The sequence below is a fragment of the Apium graveolens genome, chromosome 7 (genome assembly GCF_009905375.1).
Source record: "Apium graveolens cultivar Ventura chromosome 7, ASM990537v1, whole genome shotgun sequence".
NCBI lineage: Eukaryota > Viridiplantae > Streptophyta > Magnoliopsida > Apiales > Apiaceae > Apium > Apium graveolens.
This window is the reverse complement of record NC_133653.1, coordinates 44,963,150-44,979,874: the sequence shown is the minus strand read 5'-3', so window position 1 is coordinate 44,979,874 and position 16,725 is coordinate 44,963,150. Positions and strand designations below refer to the sequence as shown.

Genomic DNA, 16,725 nt, shown 5'->3' with positions numbered 1-16,725 from the left:
TCGCGTCATAGGATCTATGTTGAGTGATCTTTGAAAAAATTGAACTTTTTCCGGCGACACCAATTTATGATTGTGTTCTAAATCCACCGAACTAATTTGCCATTTGTTCATCTTCACTTTGTGAACGACACACATTCGAGCACCACAATTCATTCGTGGAATTACCTCCCTAACTCGTTTTCCTTTACCAAAATCCAACGGCGCGCTCCTACCCTTCCACCTTTTCGACAAATAAACAAACGGTACGATGGTTCATTTATATTTGTTCGCTTATGAGTATTCCTAATTATCTCGAATCCCTCTTTTCGACCATAATTCCTATAAAACGCTTCCGCATCATCCAATGTATCGAAAATCTTGCCGACATAAGGCACAACATCGTTACTATTCTTAAATCCAAGATTCTTTTTCTCAACATTTTTCTCATCTTTTACGTCATCAACATTTTCACCGTCAATATTATCACCATCAACGTTATCATCAACATTATAATCACCAACATTATCACCACCAACATTATCACCACCAACATTATCAAAATCAACATTATCACCACCAACATTATCAACATTATGACCACTAACATTGTCAACACCAATATTATCACCACCAACATTATTCATAATATCATCACTATCAAGATTTACAATATCTTCATCGACAAATAACTTACAACGAGATACGGGGTTTCGTCTAACAGGGGTATAATAATCGTAATTATCATTTTCACTAGAAGAACTACAAGCTTTAAATATAAAAGAAGCCATCAACAATCGAAAACTGACCTTTTGAGATCACCTTTGATGAATCAATAACCAAAAAATTTGAAATTGTTGAAAGTAAATTGTAAATTGTAAAATGAGGAAGAAGAAAGTAAGTATCAAACAAACTGTGAACACAACTCCAGCAATGTTTCATTGCTGGAGTGACCCATTAAAGATGAACACCAACAAGCTTTTGGAGCCATTAAGGCAGAGTTCCTTCCGCAATCACGCATTGCACACTCGCACTGCAGCAATGAGTCATTGCGGGAGGACTCTGATTAAAATAACTTTAATGTTTCTAATTCATTTTTTTTGTTAAAAATGAATTTTTAAATATTTTTTTGAACTTATATTTTTTTATTTTTGATTTAATTTTTTAACCTAAAATATTTAAATTAAATATTAAATTTAAATTTTTTGAGTGAAAAAGTTATTTTTAATTATTTTTTCGAAATAATATTTTCGAATTTTATTATTACGAAATATTTGTGAGTTTTATGTTTTTTAAAATTATCATATGAGTTATTTTAGTTAAAAAAAATAATATTATAAATTTTAATAATAAAATTTATATTATTAATTTTATGCTTTTTTGTGAATTCAAACTTATTTTTTGTGCAAATATTAAATTAATATCAATTTTTCTGCCAATATTAATAAAAATTGACTGGTCAAACGTTGAGGAGTTTGACCGACATACCGCATTGGCTCATTGCTGCAGAATGGGTTGCCTCTTTGACGCATTGCTGCAGTTGTTCCTGCCGTATTGTGTCATTGCGGCAGATTAGTCAACAGTCTTACCCCCCTGCTTCCGCAACTTTTTTTTTGTGCCTAAATTTAATTTTTGGTTTTTCAAATTCCGATTTTCATCCTATAAATAGTGCTCTTGTAATCTCATTTCTTTTCATTCTACATTTTATCTTCAACATTCTCTTCTCTATTTTCCGAAAAATGGTTTTCTACTATGATTTTGACAATAACAAGGTAATTATCGATGGTGTTGTTTACGACGGGCCCGAGAGAGAAGAAGACATGGAAATAGCTCTCCGCCGTATTCAAATGGCGCTTGAGCGCAAGAAAAAAATGGAAAATGAGGCAAAGATGAAGGCGGAAAAGTTGAAGAAAAAGAAGGACGACGATAAGGGTGATAAAGGCGGTTCTTCCAACACCGTTAAAGATTGATCATTCTCGTCGGAATAAAATATTTAAGTTATTATGTATTTTGTTTAAAAAAATGTACTACATTTATATTTGAATGAAATAAAATATTTAATGTTTTATTTTTCTTGTACTTGTCCAATTTAATTTATCAATTTTTAATTTATAGTAAACAAATATAATGCTAAAAATTGAAAATGTGAAACTAAAAAAATGAAATTTTATCGAATTTTCGTTACCTATAAAAAAATATAAAACAACTTAGCCCCCAAAATGTTAAACATTTCTTGTTAACAAACTATATAAAAATAGACTCGGCCACCTGAAGCATTGTTTCATTGCGGCAGTCGCAATGAAACAATGCGGCAGATGGCTCTTCAACCACCCGCCGCCGTATTTTACATATGTTGTAGCTGTGGTTAACACCTCCTGCATTGACACATTGCGGGAGGGGTTTTTTATACCATTTTATTCTTATTTTTCTTTTTAAATAAAAAAAAATTATTTAGAAAAAATATTTAATTCATCATAACTTCATTATACAGTTCAAATGTGTTATTATACCTAATTTTGAAATATTTAAAATTAAAATTAAAATAGTTTGATTAGAATTCACTCAAAAAGTTTTAGACAAACAAGTATGATTGTTTATTGATCGAAATGTGTCGTCTTCCTACAAACAATCATAGCAATACTCCATTCATACATTTCAGTTATCATTTGCGGTTTTTTATGTTTTTCATTAAAACTAATATTTTAATTATTTTTCCGATTATATTTAGTGGAAAGACAAAAATTTAGTTGTACCACTTGTAAGTTCAAAACATGAAGTGATACTAAATAGAAAAGTCAAAACCACAAGCGTACCATTAAGATTATCCCTAAAATTTTTAAATTTAGGGATATTCTTATTATTCTTTCTCCTCTCTTGCACAATATGTTTTAAATTAAGATTATATTTTGTGTTTATAATATGTGCAGGCCACTCCATGGCAGGGATCGCAAACCCCCCAAATCTGAATCAAGTTGCGGTGGTACTAACACCTGAAGTCCTTCTATAACTGAATAGTTATATTGATTCAGTAGTATTATATTACTGTGTTTTATAATCTTCGCTCTCTTGTGCATATAGGAATATGTCTGTTTTATAAGCTAGTGTTGGATTTATTTCGAGTGACTACTGTTAAAGCAACTAGCTAACTTTCTCTTGGTTATTGTGTTAGGAACTTGTGAATAATAAGGATATGGTCAATAGTTTGTAGGACTTGAATGGCTACCTGGTTAATGATTATCTAGAATTATACAGCCCCTAAATTTTACCTCAACATACCTTCAACCACCAACCAAGAAAGTGATGTATGTAAAGTTAATTTTCTCTTCAATTCTTGTTGTATAATTTTGTACTTGTTAGCTGTAAGTAACTTTTGTCTCAAATTTTCAATATAACAAGTTCTAGAGATTTCAGAGATAATATGGTAGTCTGAACAAGTATTCGCACAAATTGTAAATTTGTATAACCTGTGATATCCTTAAATCCAGTTGGATTACCTAGAGTTTTAACCGTTTGATTTACATATTGTATCAGATTACCATCAATCATATAACTGATCCCCTTTTTTGTTGTCGTTGTGGTTTTTTACTGAAACAAGCAACAAGCCAACCCGTAACCGGAATCAAATGATAAAGGACTACCTGAATGTTAATGCTTATGCCCTCGTGCTTACGTATGTACCTTCATATCGCCTGAAAAGAGGTCATATCGCCCGAAAAGAGGTCTGATTGCTGAAGAACTCATTGGCCTTGGTGGCTTCAACATTCATTCATTTTGGCCCTCCTACAAGTAGAAAGGCACTAAAGGTGGCACTAAAGGTTTAATCGTTGCACGAGGCATCACGACATCAGATGATTTTGACATTGATCTCCCCATTCCACATGTAAGTAAATTATGATAGAAACACACACACACGACACTTTGTAAGTTTATATTCTTGAATTTTACAATTATATAATCATATAATCATATAATATGCACATATAAATTTATATATTCTGTTTCATATCATATATGTCAATATATTATCAATTGTATAATGAGTTAAAACTTTAAAATTAAATTAGATATATAATCGGAAAAATAATTAAAATATTAGTTTTAATGAAAACTAAATAGAAAAGTCAAAACCACAAGTGTTGTGTGTAAATTTCAAGAATATAAACTTACAAAGTGTTGTGTGTGTGTGTGTGTGTGTTTCTATCATAATTTACTTACCTATGGAATGAGGAGATCAATGTCAAAATCATCTGATGCCATGATGCCTCGTGCAACGATTAAATCTTTAGTGCCACCTTTAGTGCCTTTATACTTGTAGGAGGGCCAAAATGAATGAATGTTGAAGCCACCAGGGCCAATGAGTTTTTCAGCAATCAGACCTCTTTTCAGGAAATATGACCTCTTTTCGGGTGATATGAAGGTACATACGTAAGCACGAGGGCATAAACATTAACATCAGATAGTCCTTTATCATTTGATTCCGGTTACGGGTTGGCTTGTTGCTTGTTTCAGTAAAAAACCACAACGACAACAAAAAAGGGGATCAGTTATATAATTGATGGTAATCTGATACAATATGTAAATCAAACGGTTAAAACTCTAGATAATCCAACTGGATTTAAGGATATCACAGGTTATACAAATTTACAATTTGTGCAGATACTTGTTCAGACTACCATATTATCTCTGATATCTCTAGAACTTGCTATATTGAAAATTTGAGACAAAAGTTACTTACAGCTAACAAGTACAAAATTATACAACAAGAATTGAAGAGAAAATTAACTTTACATACATCACTTTCTTGGTTGGTGGTTGAAGGTATGTTGAGGTAAAATTTAGTGGCTGTATAATTCTAGATAATCATAAACCAGGTAGCCATTCAAGTCCTACAAACTATTGACCATATCCTTATTATTTACAAGTTCCTAACACAATAACCAAGAAAAAGTTATCTAGTTGCTTTAACAGTAGTCACTCGAAACAAATCCAACACTAGCTTATAAAACAGACATGTTCCTATATGCACAAGAGAGCGAAGATTATAAAACACAGTAATATAATACTACTGAATCAATATAAGTATTCACTTACAGAAGGACTTCAGGTGTTAGTACCGCCGCAGCTTGATTCAGATTTGGGAGGTTTTCGATCCCTGCCATGGAGTGGCCTGCACATATTATAAACACAAAATATAATTCAAATTTAAAACATATTGTGCAAGAGAGGAGAAAGAATAATAAGAATATCCCTAAATTTAAAAATTTTAGGGATATTCTTAATGGTACGCTTGTGGTTTTGACTTTTCTATTTGGTACCACTTCATGTTTTGAACTTACAAGTTGTATAACTAAACTTTTGTCTTTCCACTAAACATAACACTCTGTTAATTAAAAGTTAACCAAACGTTTAAACATAAGCAAAATGTTAATTAAAAGTGGTACAACATAACACTTTTGTATCCTCAAGTTGATCAAGTGACACATGTTAATCAACTTCATCAGCCACTCTTGCAATGCTACTCTCACTCCTCCTCCTAAAATTTAACACTAACTTATACTAGGCATTAGGTTTCATTTGAGTCCCCACCCATATGATAATCAACTCCTTATCAGGATTCCTATCAAACATCAACATAAAATCCTTATCGCTCAGTAAATAACGATGATCCATTTTATATACATAAGAAAAACATGGATAATGGTAATCCATCTTTAAACCCAACTTTTTAGTTTCATCTTCATAATCCACAATAATATCCAATAAGGTACATCTATCTACATCGACCCTTAAACAAAAATCTTTACCTCTCCAACAAAATTTCAAAATCTTATGATTACCATCCATTCTGCAATTCAAACGAATCATATATAAATCAAGCACAAGAAAGTGAAGCTCGGTTTTGGAATCATATACACAGTTACATATAAACCCTAAATACACAGTCAAATAAACCCCCCAAATACATAGTCATACAAACCCCAAATACAGAGTCATACAAACCCCAAATACAGAGTCATACATACTAGTACACATGTATAAATATGTATATACAAACAGTAAATTAGCTTAAGAGTAGTTAAGGAAGAGACCAATGATAGTAGCCCTAATTAATCAGCTGATTTGCCTCAACCCCTAACCTCGTCGAAATTAAGGAATCCCGTAATTTTGCCCTAAAAATGCAACAATTGTGTTACCCGACTAATGAAATAAACGAATTAATTACAAATATAAACTAAGAGATTCGAATTTGTGAGCTTCTAAAACAAACTAGTATATCCGAATAAAAGGTTCTAGGTTTTAATTTAAAGTGAAAACTAAAAAAATTTGAATATATAAAAACTAACCGTTCTTGAATTCTTGATTGAGAATTGAGAGAGTTGAATCTCAGTCTCCCGATAGCTGTTAGCGGCAGAGTTGAATCTTGGTAGAGATGGTAGTTGCGGTCGCTGTTTGAGAGGTCTGTCTAGTGTCTATTGTCTAACCCAGTTACTTAGAGAGTAACCTTAATACATGTGTTGGCCCCAAATGACACTATTTAGGAGTGAAATGCCTCAAATGACACTTTAAAACGGAAGATTGTGTAGCGTCAACGCAACTTCGTGCATCATTTTGTTATTTTTTTTTATTTTCAAAAGTCAAAATGCTAGTTCAAGTACCGTTGCATAATTTTTTTTTTAAATAATAAAACGCAACTCTAAGTAGCGTTGTTCTTTTTTTTTAATACATCAACGCAATTTCATGTTGCGTTTCTTCATTTCTTCATTTTTTAAACATTTGTCCACCTTAGTTTATTTATATATATAAATATTTTTTATATTTTTAAAATTCAAATTAAAAATCGGTGTATCCTAAAATATTAAAAATCGTTAATAATTAAAATTTGGTTCCTAAGATTTAGGGCCTAAATTAGGGTTTAGGCTCTAGGGTTTAGGGCCTAAAAGCCCTAAATTCTAAACCCTAAAGCGTTGTGTTATTTATTTTATTTTTTTCCTAAATGTTTCTAAAATCGAAATGGGGAATTGTTGAACCCTAAAATATTAGAAATGTTGATTTATGGTCCACATTTGAATTTTAAAAAATTAATTTTAATTTTTTAATATTTTTAAAATTAATAAAAAATATTATTAAATTATATTCTATTATTAAAAATATAACATCAAGTGTTGTTTACGGATAAACCGATCTTAAAACATGACTTAAAGTAAGTAGTGCACTTAATAATAAATAAAAAGAAAAAGATTGTCACAACGTCACACGAAGTGGAAACCAAAACGCTACTTTAAGTAGAGTTTTAAAGTGTTACATGGGGCCAATATTTTATATTATGCCATTTGGGGCATTTCATTTCTAAATTTGTATCATTTGGGGCATTTTTTCCCTTAATGTCCGGTTTATTTTTTTGCAATTATTAAAATATATTATTATATGACTTATGACGTTATCTAATTTGGTGTAATATATGATATCTTTTACATAAAAGTATATTAAATTACACACACACACACACACACACACACACATATATATATATATATATATATATATATATATATATATATATATATATATATATTCAGGTATTTTTTGGGTTCGGATCGGATTTGGATCGGATTTTGGATCGGATTTGGATCGGATTTTGGGTTTTGGATCGGGTTTCGGACGATATATCTAATATCCAAATCCAAAATTTCATATAATCCAAAATTTCGGGTTTCGGATCGGATATCCGTCGGATCGGATTTAGTTGCCATCACTAATCAGTGGTGCACTGGTTATAAGCTAGTAACTATTAATTTATAAATAACTATTAATTTATAATATCACGAGAACCATATATTTACACAGGATTGTTTAATAAAATTATTATATTATTATGTAAATTATTATACTATTTAACTTATAACCTTATAAATGAATATCTGTTATCAGTTATTATTTCCGTTGGAGTATTTTACAATCATAATTCACATTCAATTATGTTTCAATTTATTTAATTTCAATTCGGTTTCTTCTCTCGTGTTCTTGCACCTTTCATTCAAGTTAATCATTTGAGTATTAACAGAAGATTATGTACCTGTTATATCATGAATAAAAGCTTGAACATTGGAGCTTGAATGAAGCACTTAAAAAGGGGAATGTTATTTGCTCAGACAATATGAGCTGTGGTTATTGCTTCTTTTGATCATGATCATAGATTTTAAAAATTAAAACTAATCGGTTGATGTATTGACTAATACTTTATTGATAAAACCAAAATTTATCGGAATGATATATCAAAATAAAAATTGGATTATTTAATATTTAATAATTAGGCTTATTTATGATAAAATGTATTATTCAGAATTAATTATTAGTAATGAATCAATTTTTCAAAATCAAACTCGGTCAAATATTTTTTAAGTATTTATAAATAATTTTAAGTATTTTTTAATTAATATCCAACTTTGTTCATTTGATGGGAAATTTCCCTATTTTCCTATGTTTCTTTTAGGATCTAAATAATAAATATGATCGAATAAATAATAACTGACCTCAAATTTGACCAGCTACAGAAAAAAAAGGACCTAATATGCAGGGTCCTAACTGAGCATCTTGGCAGCACCACACAATCTACTGTTCTTTTTTTTTAAGAAGAAAAACAAAGTACAGAGGCTCCTTCTGAACATCTTTTAAGTCAACATTCCAAACACATCTGAACTTGCTCTAATGGTGATTTAGTTGCAGTAAGGCATGAACTGTAGAATATGATGGACCTCAACAAGAGAAGAGACACATAATTTATCCCTGAGAAACATAATTAATTCCCGAATCATATCAATTTCAGAAATCGTGCATATATGTGTGTGTGTGTTCTGAATCATTAAGGCTGAAACTGTTTTAATATGCACCGTGTAGAAATTTCTTACTAAAATTATCAAAAGCACGGGGAAGGAAAAGAAAACAATGTAGTCTAAATATGATGCAAAGACCCTCTTAATATGCACTCTAAGGAATGGATTGCATCCATTTCCACGTCTTCCCAGCTAAGGATGAGGTTTTTAACCACCTCAAGGTTAGGCGTTGAATGATGATCTTGGGTGCATCCTTATTGTATAATCGCTATCACCAGGATCATGTTTTGCACCACTTTACTGGATCATGTTTGTTGTATGGGACCTAAACCAAAAGAGAAAATTCTTTAAAGTCTTCCGTGTAGCAGCCATTCCATAGACAACGTCATCAAAACCGGAATCACCTGCGTAGCCAGCCTCTAAAAGTCCGTAGGTACTTAGGCCTGTAGTTCTTTTGAGGTATTCAAGAAGCCATCCAGCTATATATATCATTGACTTGAACCTCAGTAAGAGTAATCTTAAGTTACCAATTTTTTTTTGAACGGTATTATGCAGCTGCTTCACACTTAAAAGATCCATCATACCCTTCTCCCTTAGTTGAACGGCCAACTCCACTTCTTTGCTAACATGAATATCAAAGACTTGAAGCAAGAACTCAAAGCAAACCTCGATAGCAAACAACCAAACCCCACGATTTTCTTCCCTTTTGCTTATAATCACTTCCCATGTAATCACATCCTTTATTGATGGTTACAGTCATAGACATAATGAGCACCGCAACAGAACACATTTTCGTGTATTGGGCATGATTATGACACCCATGAGGAAATCTTAGTACAGATGCAGAAAGATTCATTGGCAGCCTCAGTCTATTGTCTTGAACTATTTTAACCGGCAGAGACAAACAAACACAAATCATCCTAACTTTGCTGAAGAGAAATTTCGAAGCTTGTGGTATATCTGTAGCTGGGTAGTGCAAGCCAAGATAAAGTTCTAGCACTGGCCTGCGAGACTTGGCAAATACTTCCCCATGCTCATCAGGATGATTTATGATACTTGGAAAATACTTCCCCATGCTCATCAGGATGAGTTATGATACTTGGCAAATCTTAAAGATAAGGTAAGTTGGCTTGGTAGATGACAGAACTAGTGGAAGTAGATGCATTATGATCAACGAAGGTAGAGAGTAATCAAACCGCTTTTTTGCATTTTCAAATTCCACATCAAGGTGAGCATCTGTTAAAGTCTGGGCACACAAACAATCACTACAATTTGACGAGCAACTGAACTACCCTCAGAACAACTAGTTGCGGATTTGGAAGACTTTCTCACCCTTTACAATTCCATAAGTTCCCAGAAATTTCCAAGAAGATCATCAACGATTCTTTATTTCAAAATTCTAAGAACACATCAAATACAAGAAAACTAGATCATCAAGATCTCAATAGCAAGAATCTTAGACACGCATAACATGAAACAATTTAAATATTGACAAACATTCTTACACTAGGACAAAAAATTGAACATGAATTCAGATAAATCTTTAATATCAAGAAAACAAAATTTTTTTATTAAAAAAGGTAGCAGCTACATTAAGCAGGCTTGTGAAGCCTCACGCTTATCGAGTATAATTGCTCATTTGTAAAGTAAAATGTTCTGAACTGGATTATGATGTATGATATGATCATATGATGAATTAATTAATTCAACAGAACAATCCTAGAATATCAAAAGCCTAAAGCTGAAGCTAATACCTAATAACAAAATAATTTAAACGTTTCTCATCTTTAACTGGTGATCAGAACTGTTTTGTTTTTAACAATTTTTTCTATGACATTATCCACATTAACTTAAAAAAAACAAAAAAACAGTGAAATTTTTACTAAAAAACCTAACTCTATCGAGTTACTTACTCTTGATGTTAATTGGCCATAGTTAAGCGTATTTAATCTAAAATGAAAAGAAACTAATAAGGTACGAACAGCTGATACCTAAAGGTTAAATTGCTAAGAAATAGTGATCCATTTTTTAATAGTTAATAGCTTGTTTCTTCAAGGACGTCTTACCATTTCCCAATAGCTCAAAAACTGAATTTAGGGTTGTCGAATAACACCTGAATAGCATTTGGATTTTTTTTATTTTTAAGGGCTTAATAATAATTTGCACCGACAAGATAAGGTCTTGCACTATTTGACAAGTAAAAACAAGATGCATTTGTACATCGATGCATAGGAATAACAAACATATTTCACTTGTTTCTTTCTGTAGTAAAAAATAGCACTAGCAGTTATATAATCCATCTCTGTAGGACAACATAATTGAAAAAGTACCATAATTAGATAAGTTTACAAGAATATTACCTGATGACAACTTTTTATTTACCTAACCTTGATAATATGCAGTACATGACCCGATACTGGACTGGTTAAACCATAAGACGCAAAAAAAATACGTTAAGGCAATTGTTCAAATTTACATCTTTAACAATATTTAGATAGTTATCAGTGAAATGCTTAATTTTTTCTATATTCTTTTTTGTTATTTGTTCAACTCTATATGCATGCATTTTAGCAGCAATGGATACATGCACTGTCATCTTCATAGCATACATAGTCAACAATATGCAAAATAAAATCATATTCCATACTCACGAAGTAAGCTATTTAACAAATCATTTTAGGATAGATCTCAATAAGAGTACTTCGATCAATACGCAAACCATATTTGTCGCTATCAAACTATTCATATATATATATATGTATATCTGTGTGTGTGCATGAGTGTGTTGCCACATCCACATCTTCTTCCATTCTAATGAGTACAATTACTGTAGAAATTAGAAAAGTTATGGCCATAAGCAGAGTGTGAAATAAGTTGCACCCGTTGTGTAACTCAAGTAATCAATTTTTTTATAGGCTAAACATCTTGTTTTATTACCATCGTTTCTAAAATAACTGGCAAGGGTTTATAGCAATTCCTCTCAATTGCACTCAAAAAAATAGAACGTAAAGCTAATCCATAATCAAAAACAGTTGACCAACAGCATAAAAAGGTTAAAAAAAAATTAACAACATCAATAATAACATAGTCATTCAATTGATCAAGAACTTTGATTTCATAGCATACTAAATAAAACAAACTGGAAATAAAAAAACTGACAGAGGCATGCAAGTGATATTAAAACTCGCCGAGAATTCATATACACATATATAGGTTAACGCAAGAAAATTCCTTAGGAAAATTGATAAGATTAGTAATGGCGATTTTTCCATGGCACAAACGAAGAAGCAGAGAGATTTTGTGTTGAAAAATTGCAAGTTTTGAAAGAATAACATACTTTATTTAAAGAAAAAATAACGGGAATGGCACAAAAATAGTACAGATGGGCCCTTTAAAAAAGTTTTCACTCCATGAATCTTACTCAATAACGACTCTTTTTTTTACTAGTTCCAATGACGACTCTTTATTTATTTGGCCTTGATAATATGCAGTACATGACTTGATAGTGGTCTGATTAAGCCATAAGATACTGAAACAGAGTATGACAAATTGACTATTGTTTAAATTTATATCCTTAACAATATTTAGATAGTAATCATTGAGTTATTTTTCTACATCCTATTTTGTTATTCATTCTGCTCTATATGCATGCATTGTAGCATAAAATGGAAAAAATCATATATAATAAGAACTATATCTTTGGAATCAAACAAATATTGTCATACAAATAGCCTCATCAGGATGTTACTGTTGAAGCTCGTCAATCCAATATGGCAACTCTTAAAAGCACGCAATTATTTAAATATTTGAGATTTATCACCGTTAAATAAGGAAATGCATCTGAACCTATGCATACCTTTGGAAGAAAAAGTCGGTGGCATGTCTTGAGAGGATATGTTAGGACATCTGCTCCTTTTATAAGGGACAACTACTCTTACTGCAACACAAATGCATAAAGTTTAGAAACTTCAATTTAACTTCACATTAATTTAATAATAAACCGCAACAATACTTTTGCCTGACTGAAATAATGCTGGAGAACATTAACTCTGACTATAAATAAAAATTTGCAAGCTATGTAATGTTAGATATATTTGATAATGTCATGTGTAATATGATTTGTGTTTAGTTTTCAGATCTTACCTAACAGGACAAATCAGTACTTAACTGGAAATCATCACTTATACTGAAGACAAAACTTAAGATATCAGAAGTTAAGTTATCAGAACTTAAGTTAATCAGAAGATATTTATCAGGAGATAATATCAGGACTTAAGATGACTTTCAGATAAGGCAGGCGGCTGATTGAAGGGAAAGAAGATCGAGACTAAGACAGAAAGAAATATGCATGAAGAAGGAATTCTATGAAGAATAGAATACTTGGAAGAAAAGATAACTAGTTGATATATTTTTGGAAGCAGAATTATATTCCATATCAATTAGAATATTATCTTGTAACTGTGTAGTATATAAACACAAGCATAGGGTTTACACTATAAGTGTTATCATTATCGAAGTTATTATTCTTTGTAACCCTAGCAGCTCTCGTGATAATTTGTTCATCACTGAGAGAGGACAGTTCCATATTGTAACATAGTTTATTGTGTTGAATAAAATCTGTTTTCTGTTACTTGAGTTCTTATATTCGATTTGATTGTGCTAAACACTGTATTCAACCCCCTTCTACAGTGTGTGTGACCTAACAAGTGGTATCAGAGCTATCTGTTAACACACAAACAGTAAATATCCAAAACAATCATGTCTGAAGAAACACAAACTCCATCCATGCCCACCAAGACACAAGATTCCGAGAAGAAGCTTTCCAGGAAAGGTGGAAGTCCTAAAAAGAAAGGGCTAAAAAAGAGTGAAGTCAAAGGAGGAAAGTCTGACAAAGGCCATATCTCTCCTGATTGCAAGAAAAACCATTCAGACACTTCAGATTCTGAAAAAGAGGTAAACTATGCCTTAATGGCAAATTCTGATAGCAGTCCTGAAACTGCTAAATTGAAGGTACCTCTATCAACTCTTGCTTTTGATACTGATAATATTACTGAGTTGAGATCTTATCTTAAAACCATATTCATTAGTTATAGAGATCAGACTTTAATATGTGATAGGTTAACTTCTGAAAATCTGGCTTTTAAGAAAAGGAATGATTATTTAAAAAAGGAGTTAGTTATGTTCCATCAAACTCAGAAAGATAGAGATGATACTTTCTATGTTAGAGATGAAGTGCTTAAAATGAATGAATCTCTAAAAACTGAGTTAGAAAAGGAAAGAGAAATTATCAGGGCTTGGACTAACTCTGGTAAAGCAACTCAGGATATTCTTAGTAGTGGAAACTGGAAAGAGGGCTTAGGTTATGGAGATAATAAGAACAATAAGGGAACTGTAGAAACTGAGTCTATAGTTGTTAAACAAAAACCAAAGGTAAATCCTGTTAAGTTTGTAACTGCAAAGTCTGATATTGAGAAATCAGAAGTTAAGGAGAAAGTAACTTCTGACAAACCTAAACAGGATAAGCCAACTGAAGTTAATATAGGCTTAATGACAAAGAAGCAGGTTAAGCATAAGCTGAAAGATGTTAAGAATGTAAACAAGGTAAAGCCACCTAGGAAAAATAGGAATAGAAAGGAAGGTGTGAACAAAAGTAACAATTATAAGCCTGTTCCTAATGCTCCTAGAAAAACATGTCACAACTGTGGAAATTCTAACCATCTGGCTTCTTTTTACAGGAAGAATAAGAATATAAACTCCTTACCTTCAAAATCAGGAGTTAAGAGTCAGTCTGTTAGATATAAGCCACAAAATCCTTGTTTTCATTATGGTAGTTTATGGCATTCCATTTATACTTGTAAGGAATATTATAGTTTGTACTATGATTGTTATTCCTAATGAACTAACAATGAGATTTACAGAAGGGGGGTTGAATGTAAATCTCAAAACTTTTTCAAGTTTTGAGCAGTTTCAAAGGCTATGTGTTTAAGATAAACAAGTGTATGAATTGCTTTAAGCTAATACAGACAGATATATATTCAAACACTAATGTAAAGAACACAACAGACCTTAAAAACTTTTCTGGTAGATTGTTGTTCCACCAGAGATGGTATTTCAGAAAATCTGTGATTCAAGAAGTTGATCACAGCTGCATCCTAGTACAAACTAAATAATTTTTCTCTCAAGATTTTTCTAAACAGTTCTGGAAAAATTCATATCTAATTACTAGCTGCTACTTGGTTTATATATTACCAAGTTTACAAGTGAAGACAAAGATAAAAAGTACAATTATAAAATAAGTTCTCCACTTGTTTCTTCTCCATTTTACTCCAGTATATTGTTGACTATTGCCTCTTTATACTAGAGTAGAACGGCTGCTTTTTCTGATGTTCCTGAAATAGGCTACCACATCTCAGTTGTCTCTGTCAACCCATGTGCCTCTGTTTGTAGGTACAACTACCACTTGTCAACTGCTATCTAACAGAACATCCGTTGAAGCCTTCATCCGTTGATGGCTTCATCCGTTGATGTGTTAGCAGTTGAAGCTCTATCCGTTGATGCACTCATCCGTTGAAGGATGTTATCCGTTGAAGCTTTAGAGACATCCGTTGAAGCTTTGTTTCTCATCCGTTGAAGGTCTTTAAGTTATCCGTTGACACCATTTTCATTTATACAAAATTACAAGCATGAAATATTTACAATTGGCCTTCCTATCTGCATATCCTCTAGTAGTCAACATGACTTATAATTTCCCTCAACATTTAAGAATTATATCTCAAATTCAGAGACTGAAATGTGCTACAACACTAGACTTATTTCTAAGTAAAGCTATACCATCAACGGATAGCCAAAATGGTCTTATCCGTTGAGGCTACAAACACTAGTTTTCTACTTAAGTGTTTTGTTAAACATATCATCAAACTAATGCACATATATTCCTAACAATCTCCCCCTATTTATGTCTAAGAATTGTAGACATAAATTCAAGGTTAACTTGATGATAACAAAACACTTAACAAATATATGAACTGAAACTAAGTAGAAATTTAAAAGTGCTGCAAAAGTGTATGTACTAGAAGGTAATTGAAGATTTACAGTATTTCCAAGGGTGCTCCTCTAGCCTGAGCAAATCATCTTTTTCTTCTTTGTTCCCTGGTTTTCTTTCCTAGCCCCTTGTCATTTTCCTCAATTTGGAGTTGGAGTTGTCTGAAGAATTCAGCTTCATCTTCATCACTGATATCCAACTTAGATTGCATTTCTTTGAGAGTTTCATTGCTGGCAATCTTGAGTTGGTCTTCAAGTCTGAAAAATCTTCTGACTCCTTTATCATCTCTGAATTCCATCAACCAATGAGGTGATTTGTGAATTGTAGTTCCCCTTTCTTGAATGAGTAAGGTTCTGGGCAAAGCATTGGGCTCCCTCCAAGTTTTCCTTATGTTGGCAATCTTGTTGAGAATTTCAGTCTTGGCAGTCCTGGTAAAGCCAGAATCCTTTTGTATGGCTGAAAAGACTCTGATCAAGGTAGAGTAGCCTTCATTCAGAATCCTGTAGAGAGGCCATGTTCTTTCCCCAGCTCCTTTGTATCTGAACACCAATCTCTCTGGTAGCTGTCTGTAGGCAGCAATTCCCCTTACATCCTCCAGCTCATCCAGATAGAGTTCAATGTCTGAAATTTCTTTTATGTCACAGATGTGAACATAATCATCTTTAGAAATGGGTGGCTTAGGGTTAGGTTTATGTTTTTGAGTGAATTTCTTAGAGTATAGGGGAGGTGTAGATTTGGATTTTCTTTTCTGTTTCTTTGGTAGTGGAAGAGTGGTTAAAAAGGTAGGCAAATTGATGGTGTCCCTATCAATAGGTTCCTCTTTTGGGATGATTGGTTCACCATGGATGTTTATAGTGGGATCAGCAACAAAGGGTT

The 16,725-nt window shown here is 32.2% G+C and overlaps 1 pseudogene; it reads right to left on the bottom strand.

Annotated features, from left to right (window-relative positions):
* Nucleotides 1-8,926: 8,926 nt before the first annotated feature.
* Nucleotides 8,927-9,882, bottom strand: LOC141673558 (phytochrome-like; annotated as a pseudogene).
* Between the last annotated feature and the right edge of the window lie 6,843 nt (nucleotides 9,883-16,725).